The sequence below is a fragment of the Pleurodeles waltl genome, chromosome 10, assembly GCF_031143425.1.
Source record: "Pleurodeles waltl isolate 20211129_DDA chromosome 10, aPleWal1.hap1.20221129, whole genome shotgun sequence".
NCBI lineage: Eukaryota > Metazoa > Chordata > Amphibia > Caudata > Salamandridae > Pleurodeles > Pleurodeles waltl.
Window position 1 is genome coordinate 280,073,083 of NC_090449.1, and position 16,648 is coordinate 280,089,730.

Here is a 16,648-nt window from a genome sequence, read left to right on the forward strand (position 1 = left end):
ACATGCCAAGTGTGTGTCCTGCACCAGGAACCCCCTAATAGCCTATATACTAGCAGTGGCCTATCCCCAGCTTGATGGGTAGTTGAGGGCCCAACAGCAGCATCGAGAGGTAATTTCTTTTTTTGAGTTGTACGTGTTGAATAACTATTTTTTGTTGCTGCAACAGATAATGGCATCAACATTAAAGTTGACATATGTCCAGTGCACACAAAGAGTTCTTGAAAATGTAAATTTTGTTCAAGGTGTATGTGTTTTGTACATTAATTTGTGGAAAATGATACCACTATAGTTCTGATCACTACCAAAGGACAGTTTTGAGTAACACATGCCGGCCCACACATACAGGAGTTTGTTGGGTGTTTTAAGTGAGAGTTGGATCCAAAAGGCCACAATTTATAGTTGTGTCAGGTGTGATGCTCCATCACAATTGTAAAGAATGTTACATTAATCCTATTACAGGTGATATAGGATGAAATGCACTTAAGATACAGTGGATGTTTCCAAACATCACATGTGCTAATTAGTATTCATAAAAAACATTTGTGAGCATGTAAGCCATAATGACTGGAACTGGCAAAATTTTCACAGATTTGCATAATGGCTCACTCATTTGTTTACAAATATGCAAGTAAGCCAGTCTGTTTTTTTTTTTATAGTCATATATTTTTTTTAAAGACAGGCAGGAACACATTGGTGACAGAGTAACACATGCCCAAAAACATGTTTTTTAATGTTCTTTGTTATGCCCAGATGATACATCAATAATGCACAAAAAAAGGATACTTAAAGGGACTGTTGCAGATGGAATGTTCTATCACATACATTTTGGAGTAGACCATCTAGAAAACCCCAAATAAGGCAGAAAATATGACTCATTAGGAAATTTAAAAAATGCATCAAGGTTTAATCTGTTGCATATTGTGATTTGTTTTTTTATTTGTATTTTAATAATTATATATGAATGTGTATTGATAATATTCTGAAATGTTGTACTAAGTTTTGCCTAATATTGCAGGCAACATTTGTAAACATGGTAAAACAAACTAAAAATAACTTAGATTATTTTAGAGTTAAATTTTTTATTTCTAACTCTGTACTAAAGTGGATTAGAAATGTATTAAGCCTGAAATATTTAGTTATGCTGTAGAAGTTATTTGAAAATCCCCAAAACATTTTTCTCAATTTCTTCCACAGCAGAAGTAAAGTTAAGGTATGATACTTTAATAATTAACTTCAGTACTGAATCCATACAAATATTTGTAACATTTTAATGATACTTATTATATTTATAATAATTATTAAATAATTTAATAAATAATAGTAATTTTATATAACTATTAAACACTCAGTACTTCCATAACATTATACCATCAACAAATTTGCACATGTAGGCCAGTCCCCGCTTACCCCCCCACCAGACAATCCATCACAGAAGTAGTTCCCAGGGACAAACTCAGTAAGTTTATAGAAATATTAGTACAACAATGCCGGAAATATTAAAACACATTGATTCATATTTAGATTTATAAAAAATAGTAATAAATCAGATTTTTGTAGCTTTAGTCCTGTACATAAAATGTAAAAATACATTTTTGCTATCTAATATTTTTTGTGACAAGTTCACAATTCAAAACACCAAATCCAAACCATTCTTGGTGAGAACTGGAAATGGTTAAGAAAATTTATAAATAATATATGAGCCAAAATGGGATTTTACAAAACTGTTTTCAAATGGTTTCCAATGTTCCCTACAAGCAAGAGATAGTGGTGCAAATTAACCAAAGTTTAAAAGTCTTAAAACAGGTGAAATATGTCCATTTTGAAAATGTTTTGAGAAAAACGTTCATGATTAGTTATATTTAGACAGATACAATAACACTATTGAATATATCGTTACAGGAACTTCAAGAGCAGGTGAAGGGGAATTGGTTAAGAAGGTGGGGAAGCAGCTGGCCACTGTGTTTTGGCTGATGAAACATCTGACACCGATGGACACATTGGCATCGAGGGTGAGGGGACTGGAACGGAGGCTACAAGCTCATCATCTTCTTCGGAGGCCTCCACAAGCAACCAGTCTCTAGCGGTGGTGGATCCTATAGGAACTGTACCAACATCATCCTAGCCCATCACCCACAGACCCATCTTCACCCTTCCTCTTGCTTCACCCCAGTAAGCCAAATCCCACCCCCTAAAAGGGAGGGGTCTCCTTTGCCACAGGCACCTGACCACTTACCCCGTCACCTTGGCTGCTCTGCGTGAGGAGACTATTGACCTCTTACGCAGCATCTCTGTAGGCCAGACTGCGATTGTGAATGGCATCTAGGGCCTTTGGGCCTGATTACGAGTCTGGCAGTCATAAGACCGGCAGACTCACAGTGGTGGACTACCACATAATAAGTATGGCAGGGGGACTTGCCAACATACCGCCATCTCCACCAGGATTCAAAATCCCAATGGGCTGATGACAGTCCTGGTTGTAACCAGCCAGGCCAGCAAAGAACTTACTGCCACCCTGCTGATTACAATCTTGTTCTCTGCCAGCCTTTTCATGGTGGTTACCTCACCATGAAAAGGCTGGTGGAGAGCAAGTCCTGGAGACCACAGAGGGGGCCCTACAATACCCATGCCCCTGGCATGGGCAGTGCAGGGGCCACCCTGCCCAGCACTTTTGGTAAGTGCACTGTGACAGCCCCCTCTGTGTATGAGATTTTAAGGGAGCGGAGCCAGTCTGACCAACGTGCTCACTCTATTTCAAGGTTTCCGCTGATCAGCCAGGTCAGATGGCTGAAACTCTTGTCATAGGGCAGGGGACGCCATGGCGGTGGAGTCCTCCCCACAAGTTTGGCAGTCCCGTGTTTGACCACCAAACTTGTAATCGGCCCCTTAGTTGCCAAATGAAACAAATGGTTGCATTGCTGTATACCATTCTCAGTTCAATGTCTGGCATATAGTGATCACTTGCAAAAATAATCTCCTCACCCACCACAGTCTCCCAACCAGCCTAACTCCAGTCCCTTCATCTACCCAAAACCCAAATCCCACCCCAGTCCCAAGCACACTCAGCTGTATTAGAGCACCCACTCCTACAGACACAAGCAGAACACTGTCACACATACATAAACACAAACATACAAGGAAACACAAAAAACACACAAACAATATACACATATTATTGACACTATACCCACAGGTACTACAACTACCACCACACCCACAACGACTACAGCCACCAATCAAACCCACAGCCACCATCACACCCACAACTACCACCACCACACCCAAAACTAACACAACTACCACCACATCCACAAAACACATCTGACCACCACCACAACCTAAGCCTCCAGCACACCCACAAGTTTCACAAACACCACCAAGACCACCACCACACCCACACTCACCACACCAACTACCTCAACAGCAAACTCATCCAAACCAACTCTCACACAAAAGCGCATCTACATGCAAAACAACAACATCTAAAACCAAATGCTCCCACTCACGTTAATACCACACACATGCAAAACAAAACATACACCAGACTCAAATGCAACACCTATACATGCAGACACACGCACATCACCCACCCCAGCTCCCTCTACCTCCAAAGCCCAAACCTCTCCCACCCCTTCTACCTGTTCCCATCCTTCCAAATTCAGATCTTACCTCTACTTGCCCCCTGTCAAACCAAAACCCAATCTTCCCAAGAAAGATCCTTAAGGCCCCTGTTCTGTGCCCACTAGATTCCCCTTCCTGAAGAGGTTACCTTTGACAGTGTGTGTAGGAGGCAAGTTAAGGGCAACCCAAGCACAGCCTGTTTCACGTTTAAGTCTTTTGTTCTCCTTTTATGTTTTGGTTTTATTTAAACATTTATGAGAGAAGTAGCTCATTTATTGACAAACATATTTAAATTTGACAAAGTTTGTCCAAACATTATTTTGCTTTTACAGTTCATTGATTAAAAAAATGTTAATAATGGAAATGTGATTTACATATGTTTGTCTTACAATTCCGACAGGAAATACAACAGTGTTTTACATGCCTTATTTGTAAAGTCTATGCACTAGTAAAAAAGAATTGTGATGGACATAAAAGTTTTGGTGCAAGAATTTACACCAAAATAATTAGCAAGTTTTGTTTTTAAATTTTAATGCTGGTGTGTTTTTTAAACTTAATTAGTAAATAATTGAAAACATATCCATTACACCATATAAAACATTAGTTAATTAAAATGTAAACAAATACAGAAAATGCACTGGACAAGGAGAAATGTTATGTTAATAAATACATCAAATCATTTAGGTTTATGACTAACATTGATTATAGTTATATTCTTAAAACAAAACATTTTACCTTGTTTAGTGCAATTACTAAACTATATTAAATTTAAATTATTAAAAAAATGTGTGAGGCATATATCTATAATTTGATAGTTTACAAAAAATGAGGAATCACACCTTTATAAACAGATGAGTTTTGTTTACTGTTGTCTTTTGTGTAAATGTCCATCATCATGAAGGAATCTTCCACCATGTTTTGCAATAATGAAATTAATTTAAGACAGACGCGTTTCTTAACCGTCAGTCACATGATCAAACAACAACAGCAAGCAAGAAGGTGTTGAGAACAAAGAACATATGCATACCTATGGCAGAAGCATGCCAACTGCCAACACAAAATGTCCGCTAGCCACATGGTCAAACAACAGCAATCAAGGAGACATGGAGAACAAAGAATGCATGCAGGTCTATGGCAAAAGCACACTGATTGCCAACAAAAAAAGCCACCGGTCACATGGTCAAACAACAACAGGGAGCAAGGAGGTATGGGCACAAAGAACCATGCAGGCCTGTAGCAAAAGCCAAGCACACTGATTGGCTATGTAAAGTGGCTGCCAGCCACATGGTAAAATAATAACAACAAGAAAGGAGGCAGGGACAATTAAAACACATGCAGGCCTATGGATGGGCACTGACTACACAAAATGTCCACCGCCCACATGGCATTCAGAAGAAAGACAAAATGGTGGCCTGTACAATCACACAAAAATACACACTAGGCAGCCAAAGGAGATATGGTATAAAATGAAGAAAACACTGCCATTAATTCAGCAATGCAAAACAACAAAATTAAGGCAGCTATGAAAATTACAACAACACACAGCCTCCAAAGGCATGATACTACTCCACCAAAATACACTTTTTTGCAGAAATACAAAGTGAAATAAAAAAAAAAACATTTTTCATTTTATCCTGTGCCATCTCTGGCCTACATCATAAATGTTTTAAAACAACATATACCACAGAAGCAGTTGTTTCATATAACCAATGAATACTACTGGCTCGTGGGCAGACTAGGCCATATGGTAAAATAAATGAATAGTGCAAATTTAACAAACATGGATAAAATTTACTTAACTGTGCATCCTTTTTTCCCCTATAAAATATAAAAAGTAAATGGAAAAATACTAGCCCCCCACTACAATTCCAGGCCTCTCACCATAACCACAATCAAATTTAAAAATTGAATAAAAGTACAAATAAAATATTGGTGCATGTCCTCTATCAAACAGCATCCTTCTCCAAAGGCTTTTAAACTAAACGTACTTGTTGTGAGCAAAGGGTCTGATTATGACTTTGACGGGCCCTATGTGGTGTGCTGAAGTTGTAGAGGAGAAGCCACCGCCAGGCTGCTGGCCTCTCCTTCCACCCAATTACAATGTTTCTGCCATGGTGCAAAGGAAAGTCACACTTTGGGTCAACCAGAGGATTGTCATTCACCTTTTTGAGTTCCAGGCACTGTGAAGAACGACAGTTTTAATAAGTCTGCCTTGGAACCTTCCACAAAAACCTTATCTTTCACCACATTGAAACAGTAGGAGATGAAGTGTTGATATTTTGGCCAACTTCCCTGTTCATAAATGGGCCAGTCATTATGTTCATTGGTACAATGATTCCTCGCTGAAGACAGATGTAATAGTATTTTTAAGTTTTTGTCATGGTCCCTTCTGAAATGAGTTTCGTGAACGTGTTTTACTTGGGTGCTTTGGGGTGACCTCTGAGATATCCTTTTACTTGTGCTAACTAGAGTTTATTGATTCTGAATCAAGGCTAGCAGCTGTGTTTGGTTCTCTCAAATCTGAAGATGGTCACCTAGCACACCATCATCTTCATCAGCTGCATTATCCCCCTCGGCCACTCCAAAATCTGTAGCATTACCAGTAGCCACCTTTTGTTGCTGCTCAGCCCATATGAATGCATGTGGGCATGTTTGGTTTTAAAGTATGTCAGTGGGCCCCTGGTGAGAAATATGCTCCAGGATTCCATCAACATACTTCAGTGTGGGAAATTGTGCAGTCTGCAATGTGTGGTTCTTCGCAATGGCACATAAATTGCAAACCACAGAATATAAGTTATTATTATTATTATTATTATCATCATTATTATTATTAATAATAATATTATTGTTATTATTATTAAAACTGTTGTTGTTGTTGTTATTTTTACGCTGGCAAACCCTGAATTTGTTGTGGAGCCAGACTCAGAATGTTTAGGTGAGACAGGCTTTAGGATGTGGGCTGCTGCTGGTATTTGTTTTGATTTTCAGGTGTAAGCCAGTGGTTCCCAACCTGTGGGCCGGGGACCCCTGGGGGTCCGCGAAGCCTCCTCAGGGGGTCCGCGACTGCTTGGAAAATGTAATAATATTAGGTTCCAACTATCAGTAATGACTCAGTGGGGGTCCCCGGATTCCAATAATGATTCCGTGGGGGTCCCCGGGCTCTAGGATTGATAAAATGGGGGTCCACAGAAGTCAAAAGGTTGGGAACCACTGGTGTAAGCAGATGGTGGTACTGCTTTAGTGTGGTGATTTGCACTTCCTCAGTGCTATACTCAATTACAGGTTCCGACTTTCTCACTATTATTACAGCCAATTGTACCCCACTGTCTGGAAGCATCCTGTTGACGTGTCCCTCCATGGTGTCATGTGCATGTTCATTCCTTGCCAGTATCATCTTTTGGGTGTAGGGGGCTTATAGCTGAAGGACTTGTTCTTTTTCAGAGAGGAACAAAAGATGAGGCTGATGATGACGGAAGAAAACATTCCTGCTGTGCTCATACTTCAGATGTGCTTCATTCTGGCCCCCCTGTGCTGCGATGAATCTATCTCACTCTCAGCCATCACTGCTGTCACAGAGGCACTGAGAGAATTGAGCTTTTCTCTCTGATGTACATATCTTTGTGGTTGAGGTACATTGGATCCAACAGAGCTTTCTGCTCAGAAAACAGTGCAGGAACACAAAATTGTGCACTGTGGACACAGAACAAAGTGGTGTTGATGCAAGACTGTACAGTGCTGGTTGTCTTTTCAGAGGTTTCTGATTTCTCACTGGCCGCTTTCTGGTTAAGGATCACTTTCTTTGATGCCATCTTTGATTTTTCTTTGTTAACTGAGTGGTATAAATCCAGGAAACTCATAACTAAGAAAGAATAGGACCCTTTCTGATCTCTTTCTTGTGTTCCTGCTTGGAAGCAAAAATAAGAAAGAAGATCTATTGCTTTATTTGTATAAGAAAAAGTGCCAGTGCCCGAAACTCTGCTCAGATGCTCGTGGCCAGTGCTATCAAATGTCGGTCGGCTGAAATCTAGGCTGCATGCTCAGGAATCCACTTCAGCATCTTTTACCACTGCCAGACACTCCTTGCCCGTTTATCTCACTGGTTCCTGATTTATTCAGTTATGACATTTTTCCACCATTCTCTTCCTCCTTCTTTACCCTTTGTTTTTCTATCTCTTGCTTTTGGGAAATGGCTGATAAGTTCTGGTCCCCAAAAATGACGGCCTGGTAATCCCCACCAGGAAGCATCTGCTCAAATGAGGTACTGGGTAGACTATTATACATGATCATTGGGATTAATGCAATACATGGCATAACACACACCTTTGATAGTAGTTAAACTCACATTTTTTCTTAAATGTCGATATTACAAAGCGTTCATAATATCTTTCAACACTAAAACAGCCTTGATTGTTACTAATGGGTCCGACATAATCCTATTTGGGGGTGGGCAGAAGTCGTGGAGTTTGAAGATCTGGTAATCCAAACTCCCCACCTTAGTTTCCAATTTAAGGATGTCCAATTTAACCCTGCTCCTCTTGCTAGCCCACACCAGAGTCACCAGGAGGCTATTCAGTTTAGCAAACATGGACTTTGGGATGGTATACATGTCATTCTGTAAAGCATACATACACCTGGGCAGTAGAACTAATCTCCACAGTGCAACTCTGCCCATAACTGACAGGGAAAACCGAACCCAGTATTTGATCAATTCCGTTAGGCCCAACAGGACTCTACCCATATTAAGACTGCAGCAAGCTTCTGAGGTGCTTGCCACCAGGATTCACAAGTAACGGAAATGATCTCTTTCCCATCGGAGCTCAGTCATCGGTCCTTGTCGGGAGTGCCAGAGCAACCAACGGGAACAACATTGTCTTTCGTTTATTGACCCACAGGCCACACATGGTGCCAAATTCTATCATGATCTGCAGTAGTACTGAAACCGATCTCTCTGGGTGCATGAGATATATGAGTGTGCAATCTGCGCAAAGCAAGACTTGTGTCATCCCATCTATCTCAATACCCCACCCGGCCATGTCACTGTGTAGTCGAACCACCAAGGCTCCCTCGCCAATGCAAAAAGGAGTGGTGAGAGGGGCCACCCGAAAAGTCTGTGCCCAGCTTGGGGAGCCTGATTATCTGGGACTCCCTCATAGTTCATGGCAGTATCCTGCAGCTTTGTGTCTCCTGTCACTTCTCTAGCAAAACGATAGAAGTAGTGCTGAGTCTGTCTGGTAGTATTCCACCTGGAGCCCGTCTGGGTCCGGTATCCTACATTGAGCTATACCGAGACTGTCTCCTGCAAGTCCTCCACCAGGAGCTCCGTCTCCAGGTCTTCTGCCTGTTCTGCAGTAAGTCTAGGGAGGGTGAGTCCATCAAAAAACCTACCCTGCTCCACTGACAATCCCCCACCCGTCCACTATAAACAGTTGGTAGGTGATCACTGAGAAGTTGGGTAATGCTGGCCTGCAGGTCTGTAATAGAGCCGTCCAGCTGTCTCAGGGAAAGGATCACCAGGGGTGGTTATTCTCTCTTAAGCAATCATGCTAAGAGGCCTCCTGACTTATCCCCCCCCCATGAAGCAGCTGACAGTAATCTCCCTGAACCATTGGCACAATCTATCCCAAGTCTCCCTCACCATCCTCTGGGCTGACAGCAGCACCTCCCACCACTCCCCCAATAAGGGGGCATCATGGTGGAGGGTCGATAGTTGCTGCTTCTCCTCCAAAATATCCAACAGTCACTGCTCTGAGTTCCACATGGATCTGTGGTTCACCAAGCGCCACAGTGGCACCCAGGGCCTACCCGTATATATGGTCCCCACTCCATAAGCAGGGGAGCATGGTTGGAGAGAAATCTACCCAATATCTGGACAGCAGTCACTTATGTGTCAAGGTCCCCTGATAATAAAAACCTATCTAAATGACTATATATGGCATGTGTTGGGCCATAGCAGGCATATTCCCAAATTTCCAGGTGTGTTTTGTGCCAAACATCCACACAACCCAAGCAGTCCATCACAGCTTTCAGGCAGAGACCATATTGGGTGATGTGCCATTTCTTGGGGGTTGACAATCCCAGATACCATCAAGCACACAACTGAGATCCCCCCCTACAGCACGGGGGCCCCTACGAAAGGGATGTGCTCATGTTCCACCACTAGAAAGAAGTCTCCATCAATCGCATTTGACGCATATGCATTCAGAAAGCACACCCATCCAGCGTGCCGTATAGCAGCAGGTATCTGCCTTATAACCTTGACCCCTAAGAGGGACCTGAGAGGCAACCCATATTAAGACCCCCCCGGGTGTAGTTAGAGTAGGTAGCTGAGTTAATTTCCTCCTGTCTTAGCTCAAGACATCCTAATCTCTCTGGAGTGGACTGAAGAGTAAGAGGTACAGACTCAGTCAACAATGTCATGCTCTAAAGTTGATAGGAGTACCAAGGTTTCACTTTCCCCCTCTCAGTCTTTGCTAATTAAATTCTCACTTTAATGATGTGAATCTTCTTCATGAAGAAATCCTGCAAAGTGTGGTTTGGCACAGCCTCTTGCAAATTGCCAAAAAATCACTTAAAACTGTGACCAACATCTCTTCCCTGAGTGTATTCAAAATCTCTTTAGTATGACATCTTGCCTCCTGATCCTGGGAGTGTTATGAAATATATTTCATACCTGCAGGGCTTGTACAATAGTTTTTGCCTCTTTGTACATTTCAAACTTTGACAAGTATCATTTTTTGGTGGTACCTTGTACGTGGAATTTCTCTTTCTTTAGTTTAATCCTCTCATTTTCCATTTCTGAAAGAGGCAAGCATTTTCCCATAGCAGAAATGTCTTGTGTGGTGCTAAGTGGTTATAGACCCCTTTTATGGTGAAGATGTACAAGTTAACACAACACTGACTTGAAGCTGAGGACATAACAAAAGTGAGTTCAGGGGAAATGGCTTAAACAGATGGCTGCCTAGGTTCTTCCAATCTTGATTCCAGATTATCTCCTGGCCCCCACCATATCGCCTCCACCAGTATCATATTAAATTTCAGTTCTATTAAAGGGCTATGCAAGAGGCTGGATTAGGCACAAAGATGCTTGGTGCACACTCTACCAAGGTGTTTTCCTTTGGGGCAAGCCAAGAGGATATCCTCAATGGGGTAGACTGGTCTTTGGATTCAACCTTTAAATTGTTTTATTTGAAACTAGTCTCTAACATTGCAGCCCTGGTAGTCGATAAGATTTCAACTAGTATAATCCTATTATGGTCCTGGCATAGAATTAAAAATTTCCTAAACAGAAAGTTTCAGTCTGAGTCTATTAAGGACGTAGAGGCGAGTATTAGCCCATCCAGAGGCAGACTACCTTTCACCCCACCCTGGAAGGAGAATAGTGGCCGGACGAATGAACGGAAATGCTGGTTTTAAGTAAGTATTAAATTTCCAGGAAATGTTACATATATTGGAAAGTGTTGAAAATGCCTACAATATATGGCCTTTGGCATAAGGTTAAAGTGATACTCATGTCATGTGAAAATGTACTTATCATTTTTCCATAGTATGCAACACGGATGCACTCAAATCCAAAAGCAAATATAGTCAAATGTTAGACATAAATGTCCATTATCCACAAGTGTATTCCAAATCTTCTTTAATGTTTCAAAGCATCATCCGTCTCTAGTATTTCTTGGCAACATCCATCTTTAATGAGATTCACCGCTCTTAAGCCAACATGTGTTTCCATTTTTCCATAGTAGAGATTCTTGATCGTAATTGGTTTCTTCTCTCTCAAGAACTGAGGCCCATATTTATACTTTTTTTGCGCCATATTTGCGTCATTTGTTGACGCAAAAATGGCACAAACTTACAAAATACAATTGTATTGATTAAACAAGGAATAGTTACCATTTACTTTTGTCAACCTCTACTTCATATAACCACTCAAATATGCAGGTGTTTTCTTGAGTCTTTATGACCCTTGTCTTCATTAGATTTTCACTAGATTCAATACTCTCTTTATTCCTTTCCCTATGCTCCAAACCATCACAATCACAATGACTTGCAAGAGCAGGCATTTCACCCCTTTGTGTAGTGCTCAGTGAGGTACTACCTAGCACTCTACGTTCAGCAGTTGCACATAAAGGTTTTTTTTTTTCAGCTCTTCAAACCTAAACCCACTGTACTCATCTCTTCTCACATCTCCTTTGAAATTGTTTCCCTAGAATCAAACTTAGCCACTCTCCTGAAGTTCCATCTTTCCCCGTTATCTAATAGTACATGCCACCGATGGCCTCTTTAACCTGAAAAGGTCCTCTGAATTTACTAAGCACTTTCACAATACGTCCTGGTTTTACTTTTATCCAATTACAAGGTCTAATTTGGTTTTTTCCTCTTTCACCATCAGTAGAGACAGAATTCCCCTTTTTTTCTTTCCCCTCACCTGCTACAACATTGGAATTAACAACAGGTTTTCCAACACTAATACATTCTCTCAACTAAAACGGATTTAATTTAGAATTTAGTCTCCTGCCACTCCTCATGAAAAAAGGTGAAGTAACCATGGAACTATTGACTGTGGTGCGATGTGCCCACACCATATCTGCAACCATATCTTCCACACTTACTCCACTCGTCAATGCTTGCCGGATGGCACTCTTTCCACCATTCCATTTGCCTGAGGATTATACAGTGCAGTCCTTGAATGTTTCACATCACAAGATGACAGGAATTCCTTCATCTCATATGAGGTGAGTTGAGTGCCATTATCTGTCACCAAGCACACAGGAAATCCTTCTTCTTTAAATACTTCAGACAATAGTCTCACCGTAGATGATGTGCTTATTTCTGACATGAATTTTACTATTAACCACTTCAAGTGAACATCTATCAACACAAATGCAAATTTAAACATATGTTTAACACCATGCATAGGACAAATGAAGTCCCCACACACTGTATGTCATACTTGTCCTGGATCTTTTATGTGGCCAGTTACAGATTGTTTGCCCACTTTCAAACTCTTTTCACTGTGCACGCACATGTCACATCTCTCCACCCAGTGTACCACATCTTCATCCATACCTGGCCACCAGAAATTCTCTCTGAGTCTCATCTTGATCAACGTTTGCCCTAAGTGTCCCTCATGAACAATATTGAAAAATAAAATTCTCACTCCTAATGGAGGTACGAACTTATCACCACGTACTACTATACTATCTCCCACACAAGATAATTTCTCTAACACCTTACCGTATGTCCATAAAGCTTTTGGCAAAGTGCTCTCTCTTTGTCCACCACTTACTATCATCTTAATCACATCTCTCATCACATCGTCACATAACATGGCCTGGCTCCACTCTTCTTTACTTATTGCTACAGATGACCATTGCACCACATCACCAACACTTGCAACAACATCCTCTCAGTCTCTTATATTCAAAGTCTCATCATCAACTAATTTCCAATCTTGCAATAGACGCGAGAGGCAGTCAGCTTGCACATATCTCCATCCTGGTATATATTCTACAGTATAGTTGTACTCTTGAGACCTGGCTACAAGCCTAGCTAGTCTGGCTGAACTTTTCTCGGCTCTGGAGATAGCACCTTCACTAGTGGACAGTGACCAGTCCGTAACTTGAACTGGTTTCCTCATATGTACAACCTGAATTGTTCTATGCTCCAAAGCCTCTTTCTCTATCACTGAATACTTGCATTCCGTTGGTGTCAGTGAATGTCACACATGCAACTGTTCTTTCTTTCGATCCATGGATTTGTGATAAAATTGCACCTATACCTGTGGCACTGCATCCACTGTAATAACTGATTTTTATGTTTACATCAAAGAGAACTAGAAGCCAGCTTCACATATTACCTTTTTTATCGATTCAAAACACAGTTCTTGTGATGCATCCCACATGAAGCTTACCCCTTTCATCAACAAGTTTTTCATTTCTTCTGTCTTTGATGCAAAAATGTTTACGAATTTGGAGTAATACTCCACCAAACCCCAAAACGATTTCAACTAGTCTTTATTTTCAGGGGTTGATACCAATTTGATAGCCTTCAACAGGTCTCTGTTGGGTTTCACCCCATCTTGCGACAATTTGTGAGCTAGATGCTCCACTTCCTTAGCCAAAAATACACATTTTTCTTTTCTCAACATTTTATCTAGAACCAGTTTCAATGTCCAATTGTGATTTTCTATTGTGCCTCCAAAAATTAATATATTGTCTTTAAATAAATCGTTAATCACTCTTTGAATGACACTTGCGCCAAACACAAACCAAACGGCATCCTAGTAAATTGAAACATGCCCTTCATTGTTATAAATGTAGGCAATGCCTTTGATTTGGGATGTAATTTTTCCTGGTGGTAGGCAAGCTTTAAGTCAAGCTTCGAAAAAATCTTTCCTCCCTTCAACATCAAAACAAGTTCATTGATGTTTGGAAGAGGAAAATTGTCCATTACTACATTTTGATTGAAACTCCTCAAGTCAACACAAAATCTGAGTTTGCCATCAGCTTTCCTAGTGATCACAACTGGAGGTACCCAATTTGATGCTTCCTCCTGTTCAATGACTACACTATTCAACATTTAATCTATAGCCTTTTGACTTGTTCTCTAGCCAAAATCGGTACTCATCTAACCTTATGCTGCACTGGAATTGCACCATCTTTAACATGAATCCTGTGACAGTAACCTTTCAATTGGCCCATTCCTTCATGGAAGACATCCTTTGCATCCCTAAGAATGTCTTGCAAGGTTACTTTCTCCACAACTAATATTTGCGTGTTTGCTCGGGGATTAATAATGATGCGAAGGTCATACTGATGGATCCATGCCAAGATTAATGGACCTGATTCGGCTACATAAACCTTTCCTTTCGTACTCTTTGCCCCAAATTGAATTTCCGCATTCATATATCCAATGAGATCTATTTTCTTCCCTTGATATCCACCAGGACTTATGTCTTTGGGTAATAACCTCACCTGTGGCCATTCAGAAATGAATAATTTCCTTGGAATTATAGTATATAAGGATCCAGAATCCACCATCAACTCTAGGGGTTTTCCACGAATCATAAATTCAGCTTTCAGTCTTTGTTCCTTTGGTCTAGGCATTTCTTTATCTTCAATAGCTAATATCCTATCTGTGCCCACTTCAAATCACATGTGTTATCATCTCCATCTTCCTCTGAGAATGCCACTATGCTCCCTTTACCTGAATTTAGGCACATCCTAGCAAAGTGTCTCTTTAATCCACATTTTCTGCACTCCTTCCCTATTGCAAAACAAAATTTTGCTTAAGACGTGTGATTATAACTTTCACATTTGGTACATCTTTTGTTCATACTTTTGTTTGTTACTTCCTTAGCTGATTTGTTATTGATGTGCTGAGCTTTTATCATGCTGGCAGTATCCTGTTGCTTGCCTATTGCTACCATTTCATCTCTTGTCTCTTTCTTTTCCATCGCTTTCATGCAATACTCAGACTCTTCTACAACTTTTGCTATTTCAATAGCATCATTTAATGTGGGAGTTTTCGCTGCCCATAACCTCTCCTGCATTTTCCTGCTTCTGCATTGAACAATTAATTGATCTCGTATCATTACATCTTCCATCTGCCCAAATTGACTTTTGACAGACAATTCCCTCAATCTTGAAATAAAATCTGATTGAGTATAAAATGTGTGCCGTCTCATAACTACATTTTCTGTTCCTGCAAACCTCAATTCTAATTTTTTCCAGGCATCTATATATACATCTATATTTGCTTCTTCGCCTTAAACTGGTAGGTCAGGTAAATATGTATAAATATGATGGCCTTCTTTTCCCAAGGCATCTAACAATATAGCTTTTTTCCTGCTTGGACGAAATCTTTGACCATCCAAAGCTTCTAAGTAATTGTCAAACATATCCAGCCACTCCTCCCATTCTATTGCTGGCTCTCCTGGTAGTGATAAGAACAGAGGAGGTGCTGTAATTGTTGGAATATCCGTTTTAAATGCACTTAAATGTATTTGATTTGAAAAAAAAAAACACAAAATACAAAATGTATACAGTGGCCAAACTCCTTAAGTCCAGAATCTGTTAGTACTTCTTCAATCTCTATTTCCATGAGGTAGTCCTTCCTCAATATCAATATGCAAGGGTCTTTCCTCTAATATTCAACTCAGCCCCTCCTTAATCTATCCTTACTAACGAGCATTTGCTGTGCTGACGGGAAGCGCGTAGCACCTACTTCCCAAGTGAGTAATTACACTCAATGTCCTGTGCTCGTTACTATGTTTGTTACTATGCTTGTGTGGCGCGCACTGCGTTATGAGTGTCAATAGTTGCGCACAGCTCAGTGTAAGAAAATATCGCTTTTGGCCCAAATCCGCCGTGAAATCTGTTTGTGCCTGGCAGACAATACCGATTTCTTCAAAGAGATGCCGTTGAAATTCGTTCACACGTGCAGCTCTGTTGCGCGGAGGCCTTGCCACGAAATACCAGGACAACTCGTCGCCATGAATTGTAGTAATAACGATTTCAAGATCGCTTCTTGATTAATTAAATATATTTATTAAAGGCAAGGATCAGCGTGACTCCCTTCTCACCAGCTCCTCGTAACTGTTGTCTTCGAGTTTTCCCTACCATGACAACAGAATGTAGGAGATGCCAAGTGTTCGCTCACACGCTAACCAAGTTTTCATATTAATAACAAATTACAACCATAATTATCACCATTTCCATCTATGACAGTTTATATATAATCATATGGGACATGTACACTAGGTAAGGTAGCTGTTGTGAGTCAGGAGACAACAAATACTCACCTAATCTCAATACTGGTTGTCATTAAAGAATATCACATAAATACTCTATGTATGACTAGAATTACAACATGAGAGTTTCGAGTCCTATCTTATCAGGTGAGCTCCAGTTAGCCTATAGTGCGTCATTGGGCTGCAAGAGAAAAACACCATGAAATGTCTAGTTACCTAAGACTCCTTAATAGCATTCCAATGTTGTGTGTGCACCACAAAGGTCAAGTGTATGAAACT